The 7,525-nt window shown below is 42.6% G+C and overlaps 1 long non-coding RNA gene across 1 annotated transcript; it reads left to right on the top strand.

The window, feature by feature from the left end:
• The first annotated feature begins 2,208 nt into the window (after positions 1-2,208).
• On the top strand, positions 2,209-6,290 carry LOC125713432 (uncharacterized). The gene is made up of 3 exons (XR_007383592.1): positions 2,209-4,341; positions 5,598-5,769; positions 5,901-6,290. It is a non-coding gene; the product is annotated as an uncharacterized LOC125713432 (long non-coding RNA).
• The last annotated feature ends 1,235 nt before the right edge of the window (positions 6,291-7,525 follow it).

Below are 7,525 nucleotides of genomic sequence, written 5' to 3'. Positions count from 1 at the left end.
TATTCTACTCGCTACGATGGATTTAGAACCAGCAATGTACATTATTATGTATTGATCTCCTTTGGACCATTCTGATTATTATCTGGACCGTTTTGTTTCATTGAAAAATGTTTATCCCACCCCCATCGCGCTGAATCTTGAACAGCCACACAGCCAATTCTGATACAACCGTGCGACACGTAGCCTTAAGAAGAAACCCATGTCGTGCCCCGAGTTTTCCTGAAAAATGCTTAAAAATTATATATATTTAGCTTTCAGTGAACAACCCCCAAAGTGGCTTCCTTTGATGAAGGATCCAATAGCCAATACTATTTAGAGCGCTCTGTGCAGAGTGTTTACCCAGAATGCAGTGGCCAAACCCCTGGGCTCTCCGGCGCTGCATTGGACAGTGTGTCTGATATGGCATATCAACAGCCGCGTTGCTTTCGAATATGCAGCCCTACCCCTAACCCTAACCCTACCCCTACCCCTAACCCACACATGTGGGTGCAATATACTTTGGCTTTGCGTCTGAGGTACAGTCTTTAGGTTACGTGAAATACACAGATTCATGGTTTTTCTTGCTCTCTGCTTGATTTCATTGAGACTAAAAACGTCTATATTTACACTGGTATGTCCGTCCGTTCATCCATCCATCCATCCATCCATCCATCCATCCATCCATCTTTAATAATCAATAATCCAGTATAGGGTTACTGTTAGGCCATCCCTAGAAGCACAGGGCATGAAGGATACCGGCTGATTGTGGCCACACACATACACAAAATACTAGTATATCTGACATACAAAAGTCATTTTGTATCTGGGCCACCAGTTGCACCACCAGTTTACTGAACATTTATTTCATGTTCATAGTTTCATCTCCATATTGGATCTTTTGTCTTGTCATTATTGCTCTGCTGTTTGTTCCGCACTCCACTCTTTTTTGTCCAGTTACCCCCTCATGCACCATTCCTCTCCCATGCTTCCTCTCCCATGCACTCAGAATACGTGGCAGTAAAAACCTGAAACTTCTTACAACTTATGTCTAGATCCTTGCACCTGACATTGCAATTAATAACTGAACTAATCAATAATTACAAATCCATGCTCTGAGTACTGCTCTGCGTACTTCATTTCATGCAGACAGCACATTTGACACTTTGTCCAGATCTCGGCGCGTCACCTATCTGCATGCACTTCCAACAGCTGTATTCCAGCACAACATGTTTGGCTCTGGACGAAGACTGTCAGCTGGGACCAAGAAGGGGGGGTGAGTAGGAGATCCTTGAGAGATTAGTCACCTGGAGACGGAGGATCTTCTCTACCGCAGAAAACGAGCCCTGAATGCACCACAGGCCCGGATGTGGCCAATGGCAGAGCAGTAACGGCTGCAGCTGGTCCTCCTGGCACAGGATTGGCTGTACACCGGAATCCCAAGTAGCTGCATGCCATTACATCATTTTACAAACAGCTGATGCAACAGTTGCTTTCCTTGAAAATAGTGCATATTACGTTACAGTACCCAATACAGTATCACCTACTCATTACAATACTGAGTACAGTATTAAGTTAATGCAACAGTGTTAAAATGCTGACACAGTAAAAGTTCTGCTTCAGTGTAAATAAGTTTCCAAGTGTCCATCTAGCCTTTTATAGGCATTTATCCAGGACAGGGTAGTGGTCAGTCTGGCTCCTGTCCCAAGAAGTACTATGAATCAGAGTGGGGATACCCAGGAAAGGTGCTAGTCCATCCCTGCATGTGTGGTTTAATGTATGGGTCCACAATGCAAGACCAGTATTGCGTTATGCTCTATGCTGGTACTTTGCTCCTTTGCAAACGTGGTTTGTTGGTCTTTAACTGTTATTTTACTTCACAGTCTGAGTAACCAGAATTGCGTTTCACTGCGAGTTATACATGTATAACTATGCATGTGATAAATTAATCTTAAATCTTAAAGTAAATATTGAAAAATGCAACCTGCATAGGGCACCAGTCCATCACACAGAACTTACATGCACAGTCTGTAATGTTGAAGCACCTGGAGGAAGCTCACAGATGCACACAGAACTGCCTGGGATACTTGTGTTATTTTACAGTTTAATGATGTCATTTTCAGGGCAGGTTTCAACCGTGATGGAATAAATAAGGATCTTAACCACACAATGGATTGGATCACGTTCCATCGACGTTACACTAGTCTGGGATTGACAGCAAAACGATTTGGACGCCTTATATCTCTCCTTACCTGTTTTCAGTACAATTAATAAAAGTCTGATGTCCCACATCAGAGGGTCAAGTGAGATTCACACGAGAGACGTGAAGAACAGAACTGACAGAGGAATAACCAAGCAGCTGCAGACGACAGCTCAAAAGAGTTCATGGAGAACAGAGTTGAGATCCATCAGGTTCTGGAAAAGGAAAGACAACAGCAGGGGAATCACAGGGGCTCCCGAGGGAACCGTTTGACCTACTGCATGGACGTCGACTCCGGGAGCGTCTGAGAAATAAGAGCATCACTGTTGCTACCCAACAGCAGATGGATACAATTTTGAAAGATTAAACAGATAAGTATTTACATTTCTTCCTCTGCCCTTTATTTATGTTATGAAGAGAGTGCATGCCAAGCCAAGCCAAGCCAAGCCAGGCCAGGCCAGGCCAAGCCTCCTTTTGTGCTTTTTATGGTGCTTTCAAAGTAGGAACAAATGAGCTTTCAAAAACAACACGAGTTCACCAGGAGTTTATAGCTGTCTAATGTAATAGGGCTTTTAGCTAAGTGATGCTAACATGCTGAACGTGATGACTGAGTATTATTGTGAAAATGAACACACTGCAACTCACACTGGAGAGCATCTCTCACTGGCAAGTGTATTTATTTGTAGTAATGCTATGATTATGTATGACAGAGAAAATATTTATGTTATTCTTACGTATGCTTAATGTTTAATTATGAAATAGCATTTCCTCCAAGGCACTGTAAGCCTCTTGCAGTATTTTGAAGCTTTCCCATTGGCTGACCAGCGAGTCCTTAAGATACCTTTTATTTCGGAACATAAGTGAAGAAAAGTCAAATTTCTGATAGATCGAGAGCAAAAACAAAAACACACCCACGTCAAACAGCTTCAGGACCAAGGACAAAGCTATCATTTTAGTTAAACTTTATGATCCGAATGAATACTCTGACCTTCGTAAACCCTCAGTAGGACCGAGAACTGAAGCAGAACAACACAAAATTCCAATCTTCAGACAAATGTGTGATGTTGACACTTACATCCTGTTGTGGGATTTAAACCTTAAGAATCCTGTGTTGAGGGTTTAACCTGGAAGCAGGATCAAATATAAGCTGTGGCCACAGTAATTGTCAGCCCTGGATGAAACTCACCCTATTTACAGAACGCCTCTTTCCTTCGGTGCACTTGAAACATCTAATACAGCTTCTTTAAGATCTCCTTGTGCGGTCCATTTCCTTCAACCCTCTCAACGAGGAAGGTGGCCCAGGCTAACCGGCAGAGTGTACCGGCAGAGTGTACCGGCAGAGCCGGTACAGATCAACCTGGGTGTCATTTACAATAGGTGTCAAACGAGGGGCCCAAACAAAGGCATCAATGAATGTTGTCCACGTCAGTGTTACAGTTTTTCTCGATTGCTTTGGTGCATTTCTCATGTAGCACAATTAACATTTGCAAAGCAACATCCCCCCACCGTGATGTCACTTATGTGCAGCATTTCTCATTGCGTCACACAAATTTCCAAATGTTTTACTACATATACTGAGTGACAGAGGGCCTAAACATTTGTAACACACTTGGATTGGTCTGGGTTGGAGGTCCAGTGTGATGGGCTTGCAGGGGGCCCAACGTCTCTAGCAGCACCCCTGCCCACAGTACCTGGTTTGATTGTTCTTGTACTGCAGCTTTGTGTGACTATTCTGTTTGCTATTGTACTGTCTTGACAAGTTACATGTGCATGTGAGTGCTTTCTCATGCCAGTGAACTTTACACACTGTAATGCAGAGCCTTGCGATGTTGAAACTGGTGTCTCTGATATGAATAAATATGAGTTTGATAAAGTTGGTGCAATCATTTGCTTTCGAGACACGAGTTAATTGTTTCGGGTAAGTTACGGGCTTTTGCAGCTAAACCACAGTGCCGTGATGTATGCCGGAACTGTTCTGAGAAATGTTCTTATGGTCTTCAGAATGTTTCATGAAATGTGCCAGAGCAACGGAGAAAAGCCGTAATCTGAGGGAGCAAAGGGACCCTGAAAAGCTCAAATGTTCTGTGTTTTGTCTGTATCCTGTTTTCCAGATTTTTGGTGTTCTGACCCAGTGGAGTATTGTTGGCCCAAGATAAGACGTCATGGTAACGAAATCAGTTTGACACTTTCAGAACAATTGATGATAGATAGATAGATAGATAGATAGATAGATAGATAGATAGATAGATAGATAGATAGATAGAAAAAGCTAGGTGATGACCCAGTTATAAGGCAACTGGGCATTTTAAAAGCCCTTAAATCTGTCCTTAAGTAAGATAAGATGAACTCTTACCCTTTGGCACAAGAAAAATAAGGAGGTTTAAAGTCCAAGAAAATTACTAAATTGTTTTCTTCACTTAATATGACAATTTCCCTGGGAGGATCTGGATGAGGAACTAAGCGCAGCAGAAAGCTGTCATTTTAGGTTTTACTAAAATAAATGTCATTTCATGTGGTGACTAAAATTATGGTATGGGAACATAGAGCTTTTTGGAGAGCAATGAGTCAAGGCGCCGCCGAAATCTAATAAGACAAGCAGATGCTTTGGAAAAAGTAAAAAAGAGGCGAGAATGAAAGGGTCGGTCGGGCTGGATAATCTAGTGTGTTTCTGCGTGGAGGTTATCATGAAGCTCCATGAAATTGATTATCAGGGAGGAATTGAACATGTTTCCCATTTAAAGAAGGTAATCAATCAATATTCAGAATTCCTGAAAAATACACAGTCTGTAAATATAATGTTATATAAATATTGTGGCTGGGCGACCCGGTTTCTGAAGGCCCAACCTGTGGTTGGGTTGATGGAAATACGTAACTACCGACGTGGATAATTTCTCTGGGCATCTTACAACAGTTAACAGAACATGTTCGTACTGCCAGTGATCTGCGAGCTTGGGCTGTGCTGGCCCCAGACAGAAGACAGAAGACATGGGAGTGTGGGAATCAAAAACAAAACAAAACCGTTTTCTGGTAGATGGATGATAAAGAAAATGTGAGAGAAACGATCGATACAAAAAAAATCCAGGTGGATTAATCAATGACAGCATTATAAAGAGATCTGGAGCTGACGATGCGTTACAACCAAGATACTCCACACTTAATCTCAGTACAGCACAGATAATGGACGGAATCACATTTAAGGTTATGAAGAACTGCGGGAAAACTTTATGCTGAGTCAGCAGCAACTGCTAAAAGATTGATGATAGATAGATAGATAGATAGATAGATAGATAGATAGATAGATAGATAGATAGATAGAAGAAACAAATTAAGAATAAGGATAAAACACACATGCTGCTATAGAAATATTAAAAAGGCAGAATGATATGTCATGGTTTACTGTGATCTGCTCTCCTGTTCTCAGAAACACCTCAACAGATGTGTCGCTCTAGCTTCAGTCCTCCCAGACTTCAAGACCAGCAGCACGACGTATTGGGCAAAGCCGACCACATGCAGCTTTGAAGGATTCCCTGGTGGGAGGGTTTAGATGGGGTGAACCTAAAACCTACAAGCCACAGGTCCAACTAGGAAGACAAGTAAGCTTAAGAACAAAGTATAGTTAATGCTTCAGTTTATACTCCAGCCCAGTTATAATGTTTAATAGTGTAAAATTATAACCTAAGTAATTCGTTTTGACTAAAAGAATCTGTCCGGCAAATTAATGTAGGAATAGCACGATACTGGATTAGAGAGGAACGTAAAGAATCGGCGATGGAAGGTCATCGACTCATGTTGCATCAGAAGACGTGATCCAGGCAGCCGTCTGACTCCCGGCCAAGGGACTCTGCTTTCTCTGGATTTGGACCACCATCCGGAGGCCGTGTGTGGTAGCAGATCGGGGTCCCAGCTGTGAGATCAGTCAACTCCCAGCAGGCCGAGCTGCGCGGTCGACCAGGCCAAAGACATGGCACTGCATATGGGCGGTCCGGTGTATCGGATTCTACGTCGACACCAGAGCCGAATTCTGCTTTTTCACTTACTGGCTCTGAGTATGAGGAACATTTGTTGCTGCCGTGAAATGTATTGTGTACAACAAGCAATCATTTAAAAAAGTTCATAAACCCTTTAAAAAAAATCAGTTTCTGTAATATGCATAAAAATGAATAACTGCGTAAGAATCACGCAGGCTGTCCTGAAGGCTTAACTTTTGAATGCTTTTTGAGGTACAACTGGCCCCATACTAACCTCGACTTCAGGACGACCGCTTATAATTCTGGTGGCACTTTGGCTCAGTAGTTCTCCTGGCTTTCATGCCCCCCCGTGTTCTGTAGGGCTCCTCTTGCAACTCAAACGCATGCAGTTATGCTAACTGGTGTCTCCACATCGCCCATAGAGCATGACTGTGTGTGTGTCCTGTCATGGACTGGCATTTAGTCCAAATCGGCTTTACTGTCAAACCATCCATATACCTCTGAGGACAATCTGGTGAGTGGTCTGCAGTCCCCAGTGTTTGGTCACAATCCGAACGATGGCAGGCAATTTTTCTAAACCTTCTTAGAAGGTCAAGCTACATTCATGCTGTGTAAAGTTCATACACCCACATAAATGTCTCTCTTTGCCTGATTGTTGGCTCATGGATATAACAGAACACCCTTTCAAGGTGCATTGTGGAATCCTGGTCAAACGTCAACACCTTGATAGCCCTGCCCTGGTGGTGACTCCTTGTGATTAGCAGTGTCTGGCAAGCATGGAGAATATCTCAGTGCAGCATTAGAAAATCGTATAAAATCCACCATCCAGCCTTCCTGCCACTAGTACACCTAATTATTTATAAAAGTATTTTTTTGGTTGTAGATAATTAAGTAATTAGCCTTTTGGAGGACAGACACACTGATACTGAAAAGGGAGAGCTTCTGTAAGTGCTAGAAAAGGAGGGACAAGTGAAACGAAGGCAAACTAGAAGCAACACATTGGGCAGAAACGTGATCCACCTGATCCCATGTGATCTGGCTCCTTTGCTTTGCTATTGGTCCATCCTCTACTGCTTATTGTGGACCTGAACCTATTTATATTATATTATATTATATTATATTATATTACATTACATTGCACTTTAGTTCTTCTTTACATTCTTCTGTGGAAATATTTGAGAATGAAACTCACAAGTCCAGTTTATTTTTTTTCCCACCGCAGTTGCACTGAGAAAATTGAAAGTCTTTGCCGTTACGGTTTGGCCCAAGTCTGGGTATTTTTTACTTCTTCCCTGCAGCTCCACAGCCTAAAAACTGTCTAACCACCCAGCTTCCTCACATCCTAATAAAGCCCCCCCCCGCCACAGGGGTAATGAGATCC

The sequence above is a fragment of the Brienomyrus brachyistius genome, chromosome 18 (genome assembly GCF_023856365.1).
Source record: "Brienomyrus brachyistius isolate T26 chromosome 18, BBRACH_0.4, whole genome shotgun sequence".
In the NCBI taxonomy this organism is placed as follows: Eukaryota; Metazoa; Chordata; class Actinopteri; order Osteoglossiformes; family Mormyridae; genus Brienomyrus; species Brienomyrus brachyistius.
The sequence above is the reverse complement of the archived record's forward strand: the minus strand, read 5'-3'. Positions and strand labels throughout refer to the sequence as shown.